This window comes from Aphelocoma coerulescens, chromosome 1, assembly GCF_041296385.1.
Source record: "Aphelocoma coerulescens isolate FSJ_1873_10779 chromosome 1, UR_Acoe_1.0, whole genome shotgun sequence".
Lineage (NCBI taxonomy): Eukaryota > Metazoa > Chordata > Aves > Passeriformes > Corvidae > Aphelocoma > Aphelocoma coerulescens.
This window is the reverse complement of record NC_091013.1, coordinates 6848555-6873435: the sequence shown is the minus strand read 5'-3', so window position 1 is coordinate 6873435 and position 24881 is coordinate 6848555. Positions and strand designations below refer to the sequence as shown.

At 43.9% G+C, this 24881-nt stretch overlaps 1 long non-coding RNA gene across 1 annotated transcript; it reads left to right on the top strand.

The window, feature by feature from the left end:
• Positions 1-13023: 13023 nt before the first annotated feature.
• On the top strand, positions 13024-19559 carry LOC138117784 (uncharacterized). Its single transcript, XR_011154858.1, has 3 exons — positions 13024-13254; positions 18196-18260; positions 19402-19559. It is a non-coding gene; the product is annotated as an uncharacterized lncRNA (long non-coding RNA).
• The last annotated feature ends 5322 nt before the right edge of the window (positions 19560-24881 follow it).

The window sequence follows — 24881 nt, the reverse complement described above, 5'->3', positions numbered from 1 at the left end:
CTGGAGCAGGTCAAGAACTGTGTATGTTTGCTAGAAGCACCGTTGGTCCAAAGGCTGCTCTGAAGCTCACAGATCAACTCTTATTTTGTTTTCTGTGTGTGCATTATGACTTGCACAACTATCATGCCTTGGTAAAGGTGTGACAGCTCTTGCTTCAATATGCCAAGACCCTGTGCACATTTACTTGCAGAGTAATGTATGCACAACTATGAGACCTCTTGATTACCAGCAGTGTCTGCATGCTGGGAGCATTTCTTATTCCTTTTATGTTTGTAACTCTGTATTTTGAGGTGTGGAAGAACTGCATGCCAGCATCTGTTTCACTATCTGTTGATAGTTAAGAAAAGCTGAATCTTAAACAGTCATGTGCCTAAACTTCTTTCTTTCCTAAAGAAGAGAACCCTATAAAAAGGAGACATATTTTTCAATGTATTTCTTTGGTGAACTTAAAGATGTGAAAGATTTCTAAGGCTTGGGGAAAGGCTTGGAAAACAACATGCTACCACTACTGTTCCACTGTTTTATAGATATTCAGGTTTCTGAAGCCCATAAGTATATACATTTTCTCCTTAGGGTAATGAGTTCAAAGTAATGAAATCAGAATTTGCCATAGTTCATAAATACAGACTTCATTACTATTCACTGTTAATGGTACACATTTGAACTTTCCATCCCTAATTCTGTTTATATATTGGGGAAGCAGTGATTTCTGGAGTCCAGAGAAGCAAACTTGCAAGCAGGGAGGAAAGATCATCATTTCCAATCTAAGCAGGATGACTTTCCAAAGATGGAATAGACTGGGAAAAAAATGTCACTGAACAGACAGGATCAACAAACTGGCTCCAGCCAGTGAGTTCACCCCTGCCAGCTTCAGCCTTGGCTCCCTCAGAGCCCGTGGTTGTGCGTCTTCAGATTAGGAAAGAAGCTAAAATCATAAAGGACAATCTCTGCTCTACAAAATAATTAATGGGCAACCTCTTCCTCTCCATTCACACTGAGTGACCCCTTGCCAAAAGGAGTGGGACTATATGTGGAAGAAAGGTAATTGCTCTAAGTGAGCAACCACTGTAATTTTTCCAGCCCTTTCTACACTGCAAAAATAGCCCTGTCTCCACAGTTATATGAATAGATCGCTGGGGTAAAGGGAGCAAGGGTCTGGTTCTGAAGCAGAAGGTGAAGGACCTGAAAGATCGAAGTGCACACACTCCTCAACATCAGCTACATCCAAGTAAAATGAGTCCCGTGGGTCTGTCCTCTATCAAATGGCCTCACCTCTGTAGCCCAGGTCCCACTCCGTGCACAGTGGGAGGGTTGTGGAGGAGCCTGGCAATGCATGTTTGCTTCCAAAACACTGCTCCCTGTGGGTAAGTCGAGAGACTACTCAGCAGCTGCATAAGGAAGTTTGCACTGATTGTGATCTGACTAAACAAAATTATTTGGGGCCTTACCTGTGCAAGGCAGTACCTTTTCACAGTGCTTACTCAAGCTTAAGGGAGAACTGGGCCAGTTCTAGGTATGACCATGGCCAGCTATAAGTGATTTCTGTCAGTTTAGGTGGGCTGGGTGCTAGTTATTGAGGGTACAGCTTGCAGGGCTGAAAAGGAAGCAGGTTTCCACTTTGCTTTTTACAGATAGTTATTTTGCTGGGGTTCAGTGGGAGAAGGCTGGCACTGCACCTGTAGCTGTCTTGTCCAGGAGGGGAGAGAGCCATGGTTGTGAGTGCTGCACTCAGGTCCATAGAGCCGTGGGGTGGAAAGCAAAGGGAACTCTGTGAGCAGCCGGTGTAACTTCACTCCTGAGCAAGTGAAAAGCAGGAAAGGGAGCATGTCATCTTCTTTTGCAGCTCTAAGGGAAAATCTGCTATAAGGAAGGCTCCCTAGCATGAACTGAGTTTGGAGGCCAAGTCAGTAATTTGCAAATAATCACCAAGATGCTTAAACCATTGGAGTGTTTGGCTTAAGAATAAGAGATTGTGTGGGATATGTCTGCTTGTGTCTAATAATCATAACATGGGCTGCCTTCAATTTGCACTGGAAGATTTTTCTATTCCTCAGTGTAACTCATATCTGAAGCCAGTCAGAGAAACTCTTTCTGACAGCTTCCCCATAAATATTTGCCTGCAGAAGTATGTTATTTTTTAAAAAGCAGCAGCTAAACTGATCAACATTCCTGACAAAACAGGGGCTACACGTGTGCAGGTGTCCCACAAAGGCAGAGGGATAAAGCATCCTGTAAGCTGAATTCCACAAAAAAACCAAAAGTGTTGGGTAATGTCTAAGTTCCAGATGAAGATAAGGGAGGTGCAGGTTCAGCCCAAGCTCTGGCAGATTCAAGGGAGAGCTTTTCACATCTGGATGATCCCAGGCACTCAAACACTTAAGCACTCAAAGGAGACCAAGTATGATCTCACTGCAGGGAACAGACTCATGCTTTCTGACAGACATCATAGAAGTGCAGTTCTGGAAAGTTTTCTCCTGCTGAAAGTCTGAGAGGGAAAGCCAAGTTTTGCAAGCACATGCTCCAAATGGTTGCACAGGCTGGAAAAGTAGCTGGATCCACCTGCATCTAAGTGGACCATGTAGGTTGTCCCACTAGAAACCTTCTATCACATTTCATTTTGAAAGTAATGGAACAAAAAATAAATTAAATGGCGTATAGTGCTTTTGTGTCTCATCACTTCCATAGCTTACCTTTTTGGAGTACGGCCTGGAACAGAAAGAAAAATAAAAAAATATTTCATTTTAGAAGTCCCTGTAATTGCTACAAATGGTTTGGGTATGTTTGGGAATTTTTGTTTTTTACACGCATGCATTAGGTTTTTAATGGTAGGAGACTCTGGGGTGCTGTTACACTTCAGACTGAACTTTTGATGAGTGTTAGTAGTATGAGGCCCAATGGCTGTGTAATTTTAGTAAAATACGTCCACATGGGTAGAAAACGAAGAAATATTTTTATCAGGGAGTTGCAAGGTATAATTCTACAGCAGATAAAAATTGGAGGTATCAGAGGTATTTCAAATTATCAAATGTATCTGTAGTTTATCACAGGGATGCTACTGCCACGAGCACAGTATATATCATTATCATTTCACTGGGAAAATTTTGAGACATTTTAAGATTTACTGAAGTAGTTCTGCTTTCTGTTAAATCCTGCTCTCCAGAAGTATTGCCAAATCTGAACTAGTTCCATGGACTTCTGCCAGGGGACTGAGGTCTCCACATAAATGTAAGGGAGCATAGGTGGCAGATCACACCAGCCGTGTGTCAATGATGGCAGCAAAGCTACTGTTTCATAAAAAGTACCACCAAAATGGCAGCCACTCCCAAGGACAAAAAACAGGAACAAAGACCTATGCCAAAAGATTTTGGATGGAGCATTCACATTCTGAGCACTTTCACTGAGTAATGGCTTTCCTTCGCTTCTCGCTTTCATATTTTGATGAAATAACACTTCATCTGTATTATATGTGAGATGAATCTTGTGAGAGGTTCATAGGCTGAAGTCTGCAGACCAAATCATTCAAGATTTTCTCTGGGCCTGATTCTGCACCAGGAAAGTTGATGTGAATTTTATTGCAGATTTGTCAGGGCACCTGATGCTTTTATCCTAGAAAGTGTTCATATGAAAAAAAGTCTAAAGTGCTTTTGATATTATATTTTATTCTTCGAATATGCTAACAGAAATTCAATGAGCCAGTGTGATACAGATTTAGATGATGTGGACTGTATAACATTGAAGGCTCTGAAGAGCAGCCTGCAAGTAGCAGGCGACCATAGTAAAAAGGAGCAAGCAAAACTAATCTTTAATACTACATTTTATTTTATTTTATTTTATTTTATTTTATTTTATTTTATTTTATAGATTGTGCTGGTAACACACTAGACGCTTTTGGAATATGGGAGGTGAGGCAAAATGGTGAAGGGGTCCTTGAAAACTGTGGAAATGCAAAAGGTCTGACCAGCCTCACCCCTCCCTCCTTCCCTGCCCAGGAAAAGGAAGTAATACTGGGAGTTTCTATATTTTCCTGGTTAGATTGTAGTTTTGAGATGATGAGCTATTAGAGTTTAAAAGAGAAAATATTTGTCTTGTAATGTAGATTGGATAGTGACTGTAAAATAGCAGGTTTTTTATCATTTCAGATGTGCTTTCCCTTTTGTCATCTGATTCTGTTCTGCCAGTTTCTGGGGATATGGGATGAGAAGCCATTCACTGGTCTGTGCAAAACGAGCCAGGATAATGCTTTGTCTTCAGAGATCATTCTTTTATTCCTTTCTGTCACTCAGGTTTGTATCACATTATTCTATCATGTTACATTATGTTATACTAATTTCTGGTTTCTAGTGCTGTATCTGTTAGAGTGTTATGGGTGAGCTGAACAGGCACCTTTTTACTCCTGCCAGTGTTTGTGACAATTATGAAAAACATGAACTTCTGCTTGGCACTAAATTGCATTTCAAGGTTTCCTGCAGCATATAAAAAAGGAGACTTGCTTATCATTGGTTGCTCTTACAAGCCTTGATAAATAAATGCTACTGGCTTTTATTGAGACTGGCCATTTTTCAATGTGAAAATATAAATGGTCAGAGATATTTATTCATTACCTGGAGAGCTTTGGCATGAACCAGGTGCCCATGAGACATCCACTTCACATCCCGAGGTTTCCCAAAGCAAATGTTCAGTCTCCTAGTGAAGGCAGGGAATGATTAAGGGTCTCTCAATAAAAATGTGTCTCTTGAAATCAAACCAAGAAAACCTGTATTGGGTTGTGGCCTGAAGAAAATGAGCTGAAGAGGAATCAAGTCCTTGCACATCTAAAGGCTTTAAGCATGAAAAACTGAGCCTGACTATTTCGACATGGTCCACAGATACCTGCAAATTTCCAGAAAGTGAAGTCCCAGATACAGCTGTAATGGCTTTCAGAATGGATGCCATCAACAATCCCTGACAGGTTTCCAATGCTGCATGGGTTTAATTCTGCCCACATAAAAGTACCATTTGTGGAGCTCATGCCATTTTCAGATGGGCACCCTTATGGGACAAAACCTGTGTGTCTCATGTAAGCTCTACCGTGGTGTTGAAGGGAGGGAGTTCCAGCACACCACCCATTAACAGTTCAGATAAAAAAAATTATAGTGCAATTAAAAAGAATGGGATTAAGCAGTAAAATCCTTGTAAAACACACCTTGTCCCTGTGAGCAGCTGCAGTGGCAATGGCAGGTATTGCAGTGTGGGAAGGTGGCTCGGGCAGTGCTGATAATGCTCCTTATTAGTGTAAACCAAGCCCAAGTGACAAAACAGGACTGAATTCACCCACATCAGAAGCAGGTGCCACTCCACTGACTGCTGGCTCTAAGCCAGCCTGCATCTGTCTCATCTCATCTCTCCTAAGAAGATGGTGCTGCTGACAGATCCTTCTGTTCCTATCCCTTTCCACATGCAGGAGATCCCTTTTTCCACACACAGGAACATCCTTCTCATAGTCAACAGAGGCTGGCCAAGATCTCTGGTTAGTTTGACTTCATTTTCCCATATCACAGCACAGCACCATAATTAACTCTTTGGTCTGCTGAAACCCAGAGCCACACTCTGAGCTCAGTATCAGCCTGAACCACCTCAGCAGGCACCACTCAGAGCACTGCTTCTTATTGCTCTCTGAGGCAGGTGTTTCCAGCTTAGTGTTTGTGATCTGCGAAGAGGTTAAAGCCAGCTAATGCAATCTGGTTCCAGTTCAGCAGAGCTTGTAAGAACGTGGCTTAATTTGATTGGAATCCCTGGGACTGTTATGTTGTGTCTTATTTCCCATGTGCTTATCTGCTTTGCCAACATGGGAAAAGACTTCCCAGTTTTGTAGGTCTCTAGCAGATATTAGGACTGTCTAGACAACACCCAAACAACCATTATTTTTGGTGGGAGCAAATCTTCCTCCATGCATTTTGCAATGTGGCTCTGCCTGAATGCACTTCAGGGAGCCCAAGAGCCCAGGCTCTGAATGCACAGGATTTCCACATGTTACATCACTGGACCCTGAAGTCCCAAGCTCTGGTTTTTGCCATGTCCATTAAGAGAAGTTCCAGAGGAGGCTGATTCTACAGCTATCTCAACCAGCCTGCTGTGTTGTGTTCCCTGTTTCCTGCATGGAGCCACAGAAATTGCCTACTGTAGGTCCATGAGAAAAATGAAATTTCTTCTGAGAAAACAGATATTAACAATATAAATTAAAAATTATCAAGATCATAAATTTCTATCAAAAAATTATTGACTTTAGATCACAGAGCTGCTGTGTTAGAACAGAGATGTAAAATGGACAAGAAAGGGATACAGCTTTTAAAAGCATTATTTACAGCATTTTTCTCTTATATGCAATAGAAATGGAACAATTCTGTGTTCATTCTCTGATTGTTTGTGCCATTCCAAAAGAGCAATTTCAATTAAAGGAACATATGACCTTCTTTTGTCCTTGAAGGAGACTCATTTAGTCCTCTGCTGTAATGCAGCTGGGTGCAGCAAACAAAACCTTGTAAGGCATTTATCTAAGTGTAATGTTGTCAACTAAACCAGAGAAAACTGTCTCTCTGTGTGTCAGTGTTGGACACAGGGATATTGTGAGAGTATCAGATGACCCATCAAAAAACTCATGGGGTTCACAACGAAAATGGAAATTGTTCTAAAAATCTGTGGATATTTTTCTGCTCTTTGGACGTGGTTTCCAACTCATGGTTTTTCCCTGGCATTGACCTACCTACACTTTTGATTAACAGAATCAAAAACTGATTTTCCATAGATACAAAAGCCGTAAAACTTAGTTCTTAGGCCAGTGCACCATTTACATCACAAAAACTGAAAAGTAGAGCATGTAAAAATGAGCTGAGGTGTCTGCAGGGATGTGTGTGTGTCCTCAGAGGGGCACTACAGATTGCCAAGGAACTCTGCAGCAGGATCACACAGTTCACCAGCTAAACTAGAAGGTTTATTTATGCCTGGTTTGGTCAGGGATAAGACCAGAAAAAATAGAAAGTAAAGCAATATAAGAGCTTTAGAATATATGAATTATATATATGTAGAAAGTCAGGCAACTAAAATAAAATTACATGCCTCTGACATGATGCAGAAGGGCTGCACTTTCTAGGGTTGCACTGGAAATGCTAAAAGCTTATGGAAATAGAAGAGCTGGCACAGCCACAGCAAGAAAAGAGAAAGAAATGGGTCCCTCTGTCAACACCACAGCCCATAGATTCAGGCAATCACTTTGCAAGAGAGAGGGAAGGATTCTATTGTCATTTTAAAAGACTGAAACCTTGAAGCAGTGGAGTCACAGCCTTGAGTCAGGCAGACCAAGTTATTGTCCTGATGCACTGAACAATCAGAAGTGATGAAAGATATGTGGGATTTTGTCTTTACTTTGTCATTCTAAATCGGGGGGGGGAAAGTGACTTGCCTTTTATTTAGTGTTTTTTTCGAAGGAATTAGCTGAGACTGGAGCTCTTTCCTTGTAAAGACAGACATCAAGGGGCAGATGTCTGTGGAAAAGCAAATGGTTCCCATTGTCTTTCCTGAAGGAATAACAAAATGGGGATAATTCCATTTCTATGTCGTTGCCACGGGAGGGGGGGGGGGGGGGGAAGAGAAAAAGAAATCCAACAGTACGGATTCCTACAGCTCCGAAGTGAGAAAGCTGCAGAGGAAACATCATTTGACTTTCTTATATTTTACAGCAAATTTGCAGATTTGAATTTCCAATTAGCTCGAGGTGCAGCTGGATGAAACCAAACATAACACACCTGCTGGAGGAGGCCAGCTCTAAACAAACCCTGCCGTAACCCAGAGAACCCAAGGGATGTGCAAAACAGAGGGTGCCGGGTCCCTCCGCACCGCGGCCGAGCGGAGAGGAGCGGAGAGGAGCGGAGAGGAGCGGAGAGGAGCGGAGCATCCTCCCGACGGCGGGAGCCCCGGTTGCCATGGGAGCGCGGATGCTTTCCCTCGCATCGGCATCGCATCTGCTCGCAGCGCTCTGCCCTCACAGCCCCGCGGACCCGCAAATGCGGCTGACGTGGCTTTGGGAGCTCTCCATGTTTGGTGGACGGAGGACCGACAGTTCAGCCCCGCAATTACTTTCTGCCCCGCTGGATTAATTTTTTTGGGGCGGGAAAAGAGAGGATGCAGGGTCCTCTTTGTCATTTGGGCGCACGCTGCATGTGAAGGGCTCTGCGAAGAGCCGGCTGTGGCGCCAGGCAGGGATGCGCGGAGGTGCGGGCGGCGGGCGGGGATGCGCGGAGCTGCCGGGGCGGCCCCGGCCCCGCTGCCGGCCCCGGGTGCGCCGCTGCTCCCGGCGGCTTTCCCGAGCCGATGCCGCCCTCTCGCGGGCTCCGGGCGGCCGGCGCTGGGGGGCTCCAGACACCCCTGTTCCTGTAGGAAATGAAAAAAACTTAAAATAAATCCGGTCTCCTCGCTGCTCTCCAGGCAAACCCCGACCTTTCCAAAGGCAGGGCGCACGCGGGTAGAATTGGCACAAACAGCGCTCCTCAGTTCCTTCCTTCCTTCCTTCCTTCCTTCCTTCCTTCCTTCCTTCCTTCCTTCCTTCCTTCCTTCCTTCCTTCCTTCCTTCCTTCCTTCCGAATTCCTTCCGAATTCCTTCCTTCCGAATTCCTTCCTTCCTTCCGAATTCCTTCCTTCCTTCCTTCCGAATTCCTTCCTTCCTTCCTTCCGAATTCCTTCCTTCCTTCCTTCCTTCCTTCCTTCCTTCCTTCCTTCCTTCCTTCCTTCCTTCCTTCCTTCCTTCCTTCCTTCCTTCCTAATTCCTTCCTTCCGAATTCCTTCCTTCCTTCCGAATTCCTTCCGAATTCCTTCCGAATTCCTTCCTTCCGAATTCCTTTCTTTCTTTCCCCATTTTACATTCACTTGTGTGTTTACAGATCTGTTTTTATGCGCCCCCCAAGGCGGGAGACGTGGGTGCCAGATCGACTGCTCGCACAGGCAGAAAGCTCCTGCCCGGGGCAACCAGCACAGACAAACCAACCCTGGGTCTGCTCTGCTGATTAATTAGGGGTCTGATGAAGCCAGCAAGCTCTTCCTTCAAACCCAAGGCACTAGGTCTCCCACGCAGCTTGCTGGAGAAAGCACTTTGGTTTCAGACACCAAAAAGCCCTGCCGAAGCTGTCCTGCAGCCCCAAATTCCATGTGGGGTTTAGCAGTTCCTACAAGGAAAAAATTCTCCCTTTGGTAGCAAGTCTCCAAGGGAGGCAATCTGGAGTCAGTCTGAGGTTTCAGACACTGGTTTAAATCTTGTAAACTCATCTGGTCAAAGCTAGAAAGGCTGAGGGTGTCCCTGCCCTGTCAAAGATTTTTTCCTATTGCCTTAGGCAAGGTTCCTGTTGCTGGGACTTGACCCGAGTGCCTGGACAGCTCTGGGATGTTGAACTGGGGGCCAGCAGCAACGAGGAAATTTGCACCCCACCTGGCCCCAGGCTGCAGGGGACCAAGGATCATGGCAGGGCGAGAGGAGTGTACAGTATTGTTCTTCACTAAATTAATCTTTCCATGGAAAAGGAGTGCAGGAACTCAGAAGATTTCATCTCAAGAGCAAATCCTATTTATTTGCTGTTATTCACAATCCCCTTGGATCAGAAGGGTCCAGCTTTCCAGCTCCCAGCACATCTGTGCAGCTGTTCCTTGGAGCTTGACAGCAGTTCGGGCACTGTGAAGAAAAAACACGGCAGAGCTGCTGGTCTTGGAAGGATGATAGGCAGAAAATTAATGAGCATTAGTACAAAGGTCTGGAAGATTTAACCATGGCACTAGAGGGACCTGTGAGCATTTTACACTGAGTTATTTTTTCCCAAATGTAAGGGGTAAGAAGGCACCACAGAAACAGCTCCAGTCGAAACACTTGTCAGTGTAGGAAACCCTCCTCAAGTGCAGAGGCTCTTCCCAAGGACTTTATTGCATATCAGAGGCAGTAACAATTTATTTCAGTGTCTTCACTGTTAGATATAATGGCCAAGGAGAGGTAGCAAAGACTCAAGCTGACACTCTGGTTAAAATCTATTGCTCTGCCTAATCACTGTACAGCTGAACAACAAATCACCAGTGTGGCTATAAATTGTGTATTTGCATAAATAAATAAACGTAGTTTTGTGCATCCAGGATTCCCATTGCAAAATGTGGTTTCTCTAAGACCCTCCTGGGGGCTTCTCAGCATTGCTTCTCAAGCTCCCAGTTCTTCAGTTCATCAGGAATGTCAGCTTTCCACCTGGTTGAAAAGCACCAATATTTTGTTTTACCTGGTCCAGAGAACATCTGTGTGCATTTGGGCTGATCCATTTTAGAGAAAGGGATTCAAAGTGTACAGAAGAGGAAGGGTTTTGAACAAAAAATAAAAGACATGTCCCAGACATTTGTGGCCACTAAATAAATTACTCTCCTTAAAAATTTAGGAGAACTCACCACACTCTTCTGGGCCCTGCCCCATCCTGCCTCCAGACTAAAATCTCACCTGCAGCTTTTCTGTGGTGCAAGGTTAAAAAGCTCCCACTTTCCAGCCCACTGTGGATGTAATTATTGCTATATATTCTCATTTTAGCACACTTTGGTATGTTTGGGAAACAAAAGTCAGCAAATGCATGTGGTGATTATCCATAGAGTCCATATTTTCTGGATAAGCAGAGGGAGCAGTGAGCTCCTGATCACCTCTATGTGAACCTTTACATTCTGTTTTCCCTGTCTCAGTCTCTTTGGTGTTCATTATCACTTTCCCTCTCTCCTGCTTGATACAGTGAAGTAGACCTGGACATTTTGTGATTCCTTTAATAGGCTCAGTGCAGCAAAGGGCTTTCAGTCCACACACGCTTCTTTTGATTTCAGGGAAAGAAAAGCAAAGTTAAGGGCATTTGCATTAGTGGCTGTTTGCTGACTCAGTCCTTCCAATTTTGCTCCAAATCCTTACAAGAGTTTATTTAATAGTTGTTAACATAGCTTTGTAATCATGTCCTCACTTTAAAAATTGTCCTTTGCCACAATGTGTATCTACAAAAGGTGAAGCTGGTGAAGCTGCTTTTCCCCACACTCAGTGCCAGGATCTGCACTTTAGGTGAAAATATAGACCAAGAGAGAAAAAGAGGCTTGGGAGGTCACCATAAGAAAGATAATAGGACAAAAGGATAAAAGACTTGGCAAACCCGAATCCCTTTTTTATTATTCTTTAATATTTTAAATCTGATCATCTTGACTCTGTTTAGGTATATGTGTGCATACTCCACAGGTGGTTTATTTTTTTCGTATTTTTCACAACATTAAACATAAATTACCAAGTATCTATCCAAAATAATGAAATTTGACACTTAAAAGACATCTAATTTGTTATTCTGTGGACACCATATGGCCCAAAAAATAGACTCAATTTGTCTTCCTAGTTTAGAAATGGGCTTTTCAGACTGTCCAGCTCTCTGATCTGTGCCTGTTGTTCCAGCTTCTCCAATGCCAGGAGTCACCAGTCACAAAAGCCCTGACACAAAAGCTTCAAAGCCAGTGTTAAGGAAAATAAGTGAGGGTGTTTCTTGACCCATGACACGTTTGTGTGCTAAGCCTTGGATGTAGTGATGGAAATTTCAGAAGTAAAAGCAATTTTCAACTGTAATTTCTAAGATTCCCTAAATAATTTACCTTAGCAAGTTTTTCCATAGAGCTCTGGGCTCTGCCTCAGCATGTGTGTGATATCCACAGCAAAATCCTCCCTCACCCTGTACAGGGAGAATTAATAGCAGATATCAGGCCTCTGCAGAGGTAGTGGCAACTAAAATACCAAAGCAATAATTTGGCCAGTCATTGGTAAAGGCCAAAAGAAGGTCTCAGGTCAGCTTCTCAGCTTCATCACTTCCCATCTTCCTGATGATCTTCTCTGAGAGCATTTGCTTGACAGATTGTTTCAGGTCTCTTTGCCAGCACTGGAGAGGTAGGGTTGCAATCTTGTTTTAACTGCCCAGCATATCTTCTCCTAAAACAGATAGAAAATCTCACCCTGTTCCTTCTTATTTCAGAAAAGGACTCCACTAGCAACTGTGTCAGACCATGCCTTCTCTCAACCTGCTTTATTTTGCCTCTATTTCTACCCCTGTGCCCACTAGATGTGGTGTGATGCTGGTTTAAGGAAACCTTTCTGTCACAGTCCATCTTATTAATTCCAGCAGAAGAATTCAGGAAGTAATGCCAAACAAATTTTGCATGAGCTAGCCATGTCTCTAGAGCTCCCACTGCCCTTTAGCTCTGACCTCTCCTTGTCCCCTCACAACTCCTTTCAACAGAGGCCAATCATCAAACAAGGTTGACCAACCTTCAGTCCATGTCCTCACAGGAGCATATCAGCTGCAAGAGACAAACCAACTGGCCAACACAAAGCACCTCTACACTTACTGATGTTGGTGCAGTTTTTGTTGGGGTTTCCACTCATTTCTTTGCTCAATTAAACAAGGAATCTCCATCATTAGTACTTTTGCTTGTATCTTAAGCCCCAGCTTGGCTACAGCTGTGGAATATTTTATTGATCTCTGCATTCTTTTGCCACAGAGGCATTTTTGCTTTGGGCAAAGTCAAAGGCTTTACACAAAGTCAGAGGCTTTGGTTTTCTTCTGCATTACTCCCTTTTCTTGGTAGTCCAAGTTATGCATGAGAAATAGGGGTTTCAGCATAACTGCATGCCTAATGAAGCTTGAAATTATTGGTGGTGTCCACTGATTAATGAATAGTGGACATTGATCCAAATTATGGAGTTCAGGCCTTTTTAGTTCAGCAATTCATTAGCAACAATTAGCATGGAGCATGTGGGACCCCAGGTGTTCTCTGCTGCAGCAATCAGATGCCAAACACCTGGTCCCAGGGAGCAGCTCTGCCAGCCCAGGTGGGGACTGCTCCTGTGTGAGCCCAAACCAAGGAGCTGAGGAGGAGAGGGCACCTGCAAGAACCTGATCCTGCATTAATGAGACATTGCTCCACAGCTGTCACTGTACTCAGTGATGAGACTGCAGCTAATCCAGAACGTCCTGGACATGTCTTTCCTTGCTCTGCTCTTTACCTTGTGCTCTCCTGAGCGAGGAAGAAACCCCACAGGCATCCTAATGTTTGCTGTGTGGGGACTCAGTGCAGATGCGTGGCTGTGCTTTGATTTTCAGCAGATGAGTCCCCCCACACTCACAGGCCAGCACAGCATAATTTCCATGCCCAGTGCCAAAGCTAAGAAAAGGAGAGGACTCTTCTTTAGTTCAACAGGTATGAGAGCAACCATTTCCCAAAATGCTTCTGCAGTGCTGAAGCATTTGAGATGTGCACACCAGATAATGTGCCAGCTTTTTCTAAGCTCTTCCCTAATCTCCCCGCCTTTAACCAACCTCTATGAATCTTGCTGTCCTCTTGCATGAACAGCTTGCCCTGTTGGAAATGTAGACCTGAATTTTGTTTCACAGAATACTTTTTCTCAGTTAGCTAATGACTTGTTTCAGCATAGCCTGGCAAATGCCCATTTACACCTGGTAATCCCAAACAGACCTCTCCCTAGAAATCAAACATTACCAAGAACCTCAAAACAGGAGATTAGAACAATTTAACTGACCAGGCATGAAATACAGAAATCTGGATGTGAAAAGTAGTTCTTTGTTCCCTCCCCAGGGGAACCACTAATTTCTCTCAGCACTGAAAGATAACCTGGCAGAAATGGCCAGCCAGCTTCCTGTGCTTGCCCACAACTCCTTCTCCAGACCCTTATCCTTGCTCTTGTCTCTCTCCATTCACTCCTCACACCTTGCAGCAGCTGCAGCTTGGCCATGCCAGGTGCCCCTGTCCAGTTCCACACAATTTCCCTGGCCAGGGGGAGTGCTGAGGTTCTGGGACAGAGCCCACCTCCAGCCAAACCCAGTTAATTTCTTCTTGTCTGCAGCCTTCATTGTCCTGGAGTATCCATTAGTGGGACTGTGCAAATCTCACAGCATCAGCCTACAATATCCCCAGACAGTCTCTGTCAATATTAAACACTTTGCAGGAGGTTTATCTTAGAGCACATTGAAGTTGTAAAATAATGTCCAACACAGAAACAACATATTTTTTTTAATCTACAGGAACTAAATACTCAATTTAGAGTGGGGTTCAGTCAATGATATTGGAGGCTGGTCAGACCCACCCTGTGAGGGAATATTCTGCTTCAGGGTGCTGCAGTCCATGAATGCGTGGGACTCAGGAGTAAGAAATGCCCCCAGAGCATTGCTGTCTTTATAGATTGTTGTCCAGTAACAATCTTAAAAGCACAAGTTCCTAGAGACTGCCCAAGAGGGAAAAAAACATCAGATCTTTCAAAAGACACGAACACTTCTAAAGTTCTTGTGGCATTAGAAGCTGGGACATCTTTTAAAAGAGATGGTGCAATTTTGGGTTTCAATACTTCTTATGTGATTTGGCTTCGAGCAAGAGCTCAGTTGGGGAAGTTTGAATATGTTAGTATACCTGGAGGGCAGGGGAAAAAAGGAAGCAAAGAAATAAACATCATGTCTGTTAATGTCTAAAATCTTAATTTGAGCTTGAAGTCCAGGAGAGTTGTTAAAGATTCAGTACAGCTCTGGAATTTTACTATTCTGGCACCAGCTAAGCAGCAAGGAAGATGCTGGTGCCTTTACTGTATTTCAAAAGTCTCAGCAGAAAAGCCTTGTTAATAAAGTCCCATTCCTTATCCATCAGGCAAGGGGCTGTGTGCTCCTGTGCTGGAGGACATCTTTCACAGCTGAGAAGTGACCCATCAGGAAAGAAAATGCCTTGGCTTTTCCAGGCAGGCTGTCAGAGGTGGCATGGAGCCAGGTGACAGCCTGCTCAGCAGCTGGGTGCTGCAGGAGGTGGCTCCCCCAGACCCAACTCAGCTGTTTTCCTTGGAGAGGCTTTCCTACGGGGTTTAGGGACAGAGTGCCCAGGGCATCCCATAGGCTGCCCTCCTATTAGGGGCAGTGCCCCCCTTGCTCACAGCTTGCTCACCACTCAACAAATTGCATCCCTAAGAAGTCTGCTCGGGAGGGAGGGGTGGAGATGGTCTAATCCACCCCCGATCCAGTTTGTGAAGACACACCCTGCCCAAAATTAATCAGGAAACAGCCCCCGCCAAATCAGCCTGACAGAAGTTGTGAGAGGAGGAGAGAGGAAGAGGAAAGGGGAGATTCCAAAGGTGCTGGTGCCAGAGGAGTCACTGAGTCTCTGGGAAGAGCAGCTGTCAGGGTGGGAAGGGGAGGCTGCTGAGGAGCAGGGACAGCACTTTCCTCTGCTGAGGGGGTGTAAGTCCACTGCAAATGGCAGACAGGCTACATAAGCCAGAGGGTAGCTCTGGTAAATGAAGAGGGACAGTCAGACAAGCTCCGAGGCTGGGGAAATCATCAAAAATATTGTCTTCCAGTTTTGTGCCTCAGAGAGTGAAATGCTTAAACAAAAAATTTGATCCGTTGCTTTCTCAGAGTGCATTTTTTTCTTTTCATTTTACTGCTCTTGAAAGCCCCTGACTTAAAAAAATAGGTGCCATCTTCTACTTCTCCAGAGGTATTCAGTGTTAATAGAGCTCTCATCTACTTTGCATGTCTATTCCTGGGCAAGCAGGGAAATCCCAGGATGGGACTGAGTACCTACCAAGATGGAAAATCTCACAGTCCAGCCTGATCACAGAATTATTTGGGTTGGAATGGATCTTTACAGGCCATCTAGTCCAACCCCCTTCAACGAGAAGAGACATCTTTAATTAGATCAAGTTGCTCAGTTCCCTGTCCAACCTGACCATGACTGTTTCCAGGGATGGGGGATCCACCACTTCTCTGGGCAACTGGTTCCAGTGTTTCACCACCCTCATCATGAGAAATTTCTTTTTTATATCTAATTGGAATCCACTCTCTTTTAGTTTAAAACCATTTCCTCTTGTCCTATCACGACAGGCCCTGATGAAAAATCTCTCTCCGAATGTGGGAGTCAAGTACCAGAAGCTGGAGAGAACGAGGCAGTGGAGTGCCTGTTACTGTGTGACTATTGTCACCTTTCAGGACTAGATACCTTCTTTGCTTTTAATTGATGGTTGGGGATTGCCACCAGGCCTTTTATTCGTGTTTTGGAAGCAGGAGAATTAATTCAAGCCAGCTCTGTTGGATCACAGGAATGTTACTTTTCTTAGCCTTTGAAATATTTGTAATCCACTGTTCAAGGTCTTTTACAAGGAGCACCTACAGCCCCCGATGTTAATTCTTTAGGTTAAGCTTAGCCAGCTTATAGTTTTATCTCCGAGTATCTACATGTAAGCCACTGCTGTCTCAGCTGCAGTGGTGGCTGTCACAGGAGCACACACCTTCTTCTCTTTTTGTCTCCAGATAAAACTGAGATTGTAAGTTCCCTTGGGAAATTTCATTATTTGGGCTAAATCTTCATAGATACAAACCCTTCTGGCATGGTTAAGAATATGAAGTCTGTCACATTCCTGCTTATTGCCATGTTTTCAAAATGCCTCCTATAAACGTCACTGAAGCGATGGAGTTCAGTGTCATTATTTCAGTTAAAATGTTATGCAAAGGCCAGCCATGTGCAGTGCTTCTGGTGAGATCAACAGCCTCAGAAAGGTGGTTCCACTTCTGTGACTCACAGTGTTTGATGAGTTCAAACAGAAACAGACATGGAACTCCATCTCTGGCTCACTTTCCCCAGCAGCTCTTCTCCTGTGCCTGGGCCATCGCCTCTGGTCTGGGTGCTGGAGCACCTGGAGGAGAAGATGCTGGTGGCTGTGGGACTTTCCTCCTCTGGTCTGTGCAGTGTTCATGAGGCTTGGGAAAAGGAGTCCCACACCAAAGTGGGGCCAAACCCATGGCAGTAGCACTTCATGGGGTAATACCAGCCTGGTGGACCTGTCCTCCATCCCAGTCCCATGGCATTTGTACAGGACAGCATCATGTCCTGGTCCCCATCATGGTGCCCTGGAAGAGGAGTGTGGCACCCAGCAGGCTCCTGTCCCCCAGCACTGAGTGAAGAGCAGGTAAGGGACAAGGAGGTAAATGAGAACAGTGACATATTCAGTGTCCAGGGGACTTGGCAGTCTGACCTTGCTGGGAGGATGTTGCTGTTGTCCCCAGGGACGGCGATAATCACCACACGGAATTCCAGGAAAATGGAATTATTTAATTAATCATCACCTCATTTATATAATTTGGTTCACAATAGAGACATGACATTATTGGCTGCTGGACCATACACCTCCCAGAGTGATTGGCTGAATGCTAGGATGCCTATTCCAAAATATTTTCTTTGGTAAACCAAAACAAGACTGTGCAGGTGCAAGATAGAGAGTTAGTTTACAAAACTATCTTTCACTGTTTCTCAGCTAAAGCATGAGAAAGCAAAACTTCACAAAATGCTTCAGCAGCTGGAAAATTCCTCTGCTCCTGCTTTTTAGCATCCACAGGAGATAACCTGCAGTTTGTCTGTCAGGAAAGCACCACCTGGTTTATACCACATCTTACAGAGCCAACAGTGTGCATCAACTGGATTTTGCATAACTTATTTGCAAACATCGTGCAGATACTTCATATGTCACCCAGCCTGTGTTTTGGTGTGGAAAGAAAAAGAGGGAAAGCATTTACTACAGGAGAGTATTAGTACAAGCAGTATTTAGGTGTGGAAGGAGGTCTGTATTTCTAATTGTCATAAAACATCTTGTCTCCAGAAGCTTGTTCCTGAGGGTGCCATACATTTTTATATAAACCATTATGCTTGGACAGAAATGATAAATATACTACTGGAAATGCTGTGGTTTTCTACCAGCTGCCTCAGGCCTGACTGTAGAAAGACAAGAATAAGGAAAACAACCACTGAAATCTCAGGATTTCTTTCTCTGTGCTTTTCTCAAAGTTACTACAACTGTTGGATTTTCCATACAACTGAGATGTAAAACTGTCAATTCTTCTGCCTCCACCAAAAATCCCACGGTTATGACACTTTGTCTTTAAAGCTTAAGATTGCAGGTCCTTAAGATTATATGGAAATCTTGGATTCTGTTGGTTTTGAAGGAGTGAGCTTCTGGTGTCCAGAGCTGCAGAGAAGAAATTGCACCTGTAGCTTCGCTAAAACAGCAAAACAAATAGCACAAATACTTCTTTTCTTTCTATGGTTCTCCTTTGTTCCAAACAGTTTTAAGCCAATTTTTCTTTTTAACAGGGCCCGTCTGCTGGTGCTTGGATATATGCTACCCACAATCCTGGAAACTGTGAGAATAAGACCAGGTATACCCCATGATTTGGGGGTACCCACTGCCCATGTTGTTCCCTTCTGTCACCTGCCTACTACACCTCTGGTCATCAAGCATAAACATCAGCACATGGCTTCAGCCTTGCCCTCATGGGCAGCTGGAGAGGGGCTGCTGAGCTATGGAAAGGTCATTTCTCAGGGGTTACAAAATGTCAGATGGGCTGGAGTAGTTGGGCAAGGAGGATGTCACACACACAGTCAGCTGGGCTTCAAAAATACTCCTGACAGCACTCCCAGAGCATGGTGAGAAGGAGTTACAAGAGGATGCAGACTCTCCCTGTGGCCTTAGGTGTCTCTGATGGTCACCCCCCATCCTCCTCCTTCTCACCAGCCCCACTGCTTGGAGCTGCTACACCTCTGGGGGAAAAGTGGATGCTGGTTCTTGTGAGAAGAGCCATCCTCGTAGTATCTCAGTTTTTATATCCCATCCTAACCAGACAGACTGTGGCCAGCGATGCATGAAAATGCAAAGTAATGAGGGAGAACTATGGCCTTTATCAAAGGTTGAAACTGTCATAAGGCCTGGCTTTGTGTCAGTTTGAGTGGATTCACCCACAGCGTTTCACTCCCACCAGGGCTGCACATCTGCTTCTGCAACAGCTGCTGCGAGGGCTCAGCAGCGGCCACGGGCTGTCCCCAAAGCAGGCTTGTCCCTCTCACAGGATCAAACCTGTGCCATGAACTGTGTTTGCCAAACTGCACAAGAAAATGGGCTTCCCTGTGGCACTGCATAATTTAAATTAGTTTTGAATAACCAACTGCGTAATTAGATTTCAGCCCTTCCTATCCCATACAATCTTCAGAAACCAGAAAGGTTTAGGAAAATTGGGGTTTTTTTTCTTGCCTTTCTGCTTTTGCAGTAGGTGTTGCAGGCACCTACCTGCTATTCATGGAAAGAAAAAAAAAAGAAGTTCAGCTAACTGCTACATTATCTGTACTAAAAAAAGTACATCCACTGCTAAAAAAATTCATAAAATTCAGAAATTACTTTTAGGAAATTAAAGTTATCAGTTAATTCTTAACACGTACTCCAGGATTTTGAGGTTTTCTGTATTTATGCCACCATATCTACAACAGAAAAATTCCTCACTCCTTTTATTTCTATTTCTTTCACAGGTGCTTAAAAATACCTGCTGCCTTCTGGAATGGATTGCTGCTAGGTAGTCAGAAAACACATTTGTGAGCTTCCTAAATATTCTGTTTGTTAATGCTTTGGTTTATTTTTAATAGGTTTTTCCTTTTCTGAATTAGCATTTTCATTCTAAAGGCTTTGCCAGCTTCTAGTGTAACGGATTGTGGAAGTAGCCTTAGCATGTGAACTGTGTTTATTCTAAATTCCTGATGAGCAGAGGCTGAGGTGTGCTTGAGCCTTAAGGATTCTGTGTGCTCATGTGTGTACACTTGTGTATGAATAAAAAAAAATAAATTACATGTACATGATTCCTTTGTAAAGGATCTGGGAATGAGAAGGAGATTTTGGCTCGTCACTGTCAAGAGCTCGCTGCACATACTCCTGTCTGAGAGATTTTGTGCTGCAATTTTAGCAACCATCAAAATGCAGGTCAAACTAGAAGCATGAAAGATAGATTGTTACCTGAGCTGTCCACATGTCTCAAACTAAAATCCAGGTGATCTTTTTTCATTTAGACAAACTTAGTGATGGGCTCAGGAGGAAATTTCCCAGAAGGAACAAATACAGTCAGCACATCTGTCTTGGGGATGATAGAATGGGAGATTTGTCTCTTGGGATCTCTAGAATTCCCTTTGCAAGTCTCAGCTACGCCAAAGAAGCACTGAAGTGCATAAAAACATAAGTAGGAGCCCTGATCCTGTCTCTTGTGCTCATGCATCTCATCCTTCTCCATTCTGCAGTGAACCTGGGGACAGCATCCCTGCATGCTGCACAGGAACTCATCTGCTCCATGTCATTTCCTTTCCAGTTACGGTTTTCTCCAAAGAAAAGCTTTTATTTTTTCTGTATTTTTTCTGTATTTTTTTTTTGTGTATTTATATTGCCTGCCACTGTTACACATTTACCTCTAAATACAATTTAAGCAGAATAAATTATGCCTGCGAAATACACCCCCCTCCCTGAACTGTACTGACAACCTAAATGTCTTCTCATTAGATGAATCAGGAGAGCTGCATTGCACTCAGAGCCACTCCCTCCTTACTCAGCCTGACAACAAGAGGTTCTTTTGATTATGGGTATCTTAGAAATAAATTAGTAATGTATTTTCATGTACAGGAGGCTTGAAACTGTTTGCTCCACCTGGGTGCTTAAGCTAAAGCCATGCAAGCAGGAGATCCAGCTTTTTCTCCAGGCTTGGAGAGGTGGAGCCCAGCAGTCAGCACACCCTGTGGGTCAGCACCTGCTCTGTCAGAAAGGAACAGCTCTGTCACCCTTGCCTGCAACCTCTTTTCCTTGCCCTTGGCTGCTACACTGTGGCTTTTTTTTTTTTCCCAGCAGAGGGAAACTCCATTAAAACAAACAAACAAAGAAAAAAGAATGCAGATAATCAATATGTTTTACTCCATAAATATCTAAATTTCATGGCATGACACATGAACAGATATTTTTCTTCTGTGAAAAATAGGATAAAAAGATCTAGCACCACAGTCCTGATAGAAGAATATTTAATAAAATATATTATTTCCCATCAGATTAGTCAGTAAGAGATCTGAATGTGATCAGCACACCTCAGACATATATGGAGTATGAGGAGATGGCAGACATAAACTAGTAAAGACGAGCTTTTTAAAATTAAAACAAGCTGGTGGTTTAAATAGGCATAGAAAAAAACATAGAAAAATATATAACAAAGTGTTCTGGGAGTTGCTCACACTAATACCCATGTCCTAGCCCACAAATACACAGGAAGTGTACACTTAATACTTTATCATACCTCTGTTTATTCATTCTCTTGCCAGGAGTCTCCTGTTGGTAGTCATTCCCTCACCACATAAATGTTTTCAGAGGAAAAAAAAATATATCTAGGTATTGTTTCTTTGAAAATATATCTGAAAGCCAGTCAAAATGCAGAGGAAGTAAAATTCTCCTTTCAAAGGACTCCATGATTCACCACTGTGTAAACTTCCACACCTCCAAAACGTCCTGCAGATAAAAGGTTCAGGCAGATATGAAACCTCACATATAGGAGGTTCTCACAGTTCAGAAAACGTACTTTCACACTGGAGAGCAAGCACAATGAATTGTTTATTGCTGTAGGTCCCTTCTGATAACTCTATGATGTTCAAGATAGCAAAATTCAAACCTGCTAGAAGTCAAGATCCAAAGAGCACCAAATAAGATATTTGCTTACTTAAGCACTGTACAGTTGATACACAGAAATTATCTTTACACTGAGGCATTGCATTAGGCAAGGCAGGCACCCCCAATTACTAGAGGCTGGTGAAGCTGCAGGGACTTGTCTCAGGTGGCTCTGTAATGCAGAAAAGAGAAAAAGTCCAGAAAGAGAAACTAGAGTACAGAAAAATATGAAGTGAGATCCACAGTCAGAGTTCTTGCTGATGGTGCTTTTACCTTGTGCCTTGGCTGAGCACTTCAGCCTGTGCTGCAGCCCCCAGACTCTGCAGCAGGTGGAGAAGTCACAAGCTTCATTAGAGGGGCAGAAATCGTATTTTGGAGACACTGTTTTCTTCCAGACCCCTTTTAATGCATTGCAGACACACAAGAAGGAGCTGTGAATCAGCCAGATGCTTACACTTCAAAACCCTGGGGTGGGAATTGTCACCCTGGACTGACAATGCTGTCCCCTGTCCCTGCTGCCTCCCTGGCACTGGCTGCCCAGACTGGTGGGCAGAAGGGTTTTCTGGGGAGAAGTAGCCCTGGTGGACACTGCTGATGGAGCCATGCCTGTCCAGACTGGCATCAGGCAGCTTCAGTCCTGCCAACACAAAGTAAATGTACACTCCCATGTGTGTTTTCTCCCTCAGGCCTCTTCTCACAGGTGTAAGATGAGGGTTGAACTCATAATGACACCTGTGGCTCATAATGCTCCTCACAGGAATGAAAACCACTTTGACAGTTCCTTCAGAAATACCTCAAAAAATATTTGGAAAATTGCACCAATCTCCCTGTCTCTTAAATGACTCATTAAGAGGAGAGACAACAGGCAATGTATTTTTCTAATGACTCAGGAGCACAAGATACCTGCAAACCTGCCTGCTGCTGCTTCCCACTCTCCCAGCTCTGTGGAGGAATGAGCAGCTTCACGGGCTGGTGACAGCAAGGACTTTGCCACCCTGTCGGGGCACCTGTGCTGGCCCAGAAGTGCAGCCCTGTCCTGGAGTGCATGCCAAAGGCAGAACAAACACAGCTGCCTCCCTCTGCTGCAAATCTCACATCTGTGCTGGGCATTTTGGCTCGAGATAAATCTCTGTTCCAAAGAGCAGGCAGCTCAGTTTGAGAGCAGCTCTCCTGTCCTCCCTCTCTGCTGCCCTGGCACTACAAATTGAGCTGTGATTGCTTTGCTCTGCTCATGTTGTGGATAACCCTTTGAGACCCTGCAGGCTCACACTGCCTGCTCTGTGCAGGTGAATGCTGCACCCACATTTATTAATCAAGAAAGTATGTGTAGGCAGAGACTTCCATTTTCCTTCTGGGGCTGGATGGAATTGTTTTATTAAGCTGGTGGTGACTACTGCTAAACAGAGCTCTGAGAAACTGCATAAGGTGGTGTTGATGGATTTCATCACAGGGTGCACTCTGTTTTTTCTTTTACAGGAAGCACGTTGACAGATTTGATCAGAGATTACTTTCAGTTTGAGGGGCTTCTTAAATTTAGATCCAGATTAAGACATTTTTTCTCTGAAGCAGTCAAAAAGTTTAATATGTTACTAAGTTGTATGAAGCAGAAGTAATCAATATTATTTTAGAGAATATTTGATATCACCAGATAAGCAGTAGTCACTATCATAAATACTGCTGAGACAGTATAATTACACCAGAGGTCAGTGAAGTTGCAAACAATCCTCATGAATTTAACTTTAACCAATTTATTAACAGTTCTTAATAACAAAATCTGCTAATTCATTGCTCTGGCCAATTTCTAATAATTGATCATCCAAATTTGAGTGATTGTGTGAGGAAAAAGGATGTACTTCCCTCTAAGACAGTTTTAGGAATGAGCATGATGTTGGGATCTGAGATCCTCTATTTAGGTTTGCAAAAAGAAAAACAGGCAATTAACATTATTTACTTACTGCAAGAACGTGATTCCTTGGGTCACACAAAAATGTGCTGCATCTACAGGGTAACTTCCAGTGAAGGACTTTAAAGAAAAGTAGAAATGGCACCTTGGAGATGACTCCTCTCTTTCTCAGCTCATCTGCCTGACAGGGGTAGGGAATTGTGTCTGTGTGACTGATTTCTACCTGGTGGAACTTAGGGCTGGGTCTGGTTGCAAAGTGCTGGGGTCGCTGCACAGGGAGAGGTGGGCTGGCAGAAAGGGTTGTTCAGCTCCCAAACCCCTGCACTAAATTTGCTTCTCAGGAGGAGTGCTGAGGGTTTTCTGTGTTCAGTGAAGTGGTCAATTATCTAGGAGAGAGATGAAACCATGCTCATGGCTTCAGCTCACTGCATCCTGCACAGGACTTGCAGTGGAGAACAACCTTTATTTCTTTTTAGAGGCTTTCTGTAGATTCCCAATGCTGTTTTACCTGAGACAGTGAGAAGGCATGACAAATTTCTCTGATCTAGTTGTAGCAAAGCCTTTTGATGTTTGTTTTTTTTGTTATTGGCTGGAGTTTGATGGCTGTAAGTAGATTATTTATTCCTGCTGGTGTTTCTACCAGGCTTTTTCGCTCTCCCAGATCAAATCATCTTTGCTGTTTCGATGTCTTCACTAATGATCTCCACTCATCTCCCCATCTTCCTATAATGGTGGTTCTACTTCTAAAATCCTGTTCGAGCTGCAGCCAGGCTCTGTGATCTATAACAAATCCTCGTTCTCCAAAGGTAGTATCATGTTCAGATTGCTGTTATCTCTTGCACAGGCTTTGATCTAACCCCAAATGATACCAGCAATCCATGAGCTATATACAAACCACTCTTTTATGGAGCTAATAATTAAAGGGACATTTAGCTCTTACCACTGAAAGTTAATTTTAAAACCTGATGCATAAAAATTATCTGATAGTGGTGGCAAAGGGCAAAGAGAAAACTTGATAGCAGCAATGACACTGCACAGTATAAATCTGCTTCAAGTGCTTTAAACAACATGGGCAAAGTTCAGGTCTTCACATAAATTCCTATTCACTGTCTGGGTCACACGTTGTGCAATTCCAACCCCTCCCCTCTAAAGGTCAGAGGGTGCTTGCATTCGTATGGTGTCTAAAACCTGAAAAGGCAGTCTGGGCAAATCAACAGGAGCTACTAAACTAAGAATGGAATTAAGTCAGTTTAATATGCCCTCAGAAACACCATAAGGAGAGTCAGAGACCAGGCTGAGTGTTAAACCCATGCCCTCCTGAAGGGCTGAGTCCAGAAGACACAGAAATTTCTCCCCATTTCCAGAGCTCAGGCAGCTCTGCCATGGCTGCTCCTTGCTGTCACCTCTTCTTGGGGTCTTTAC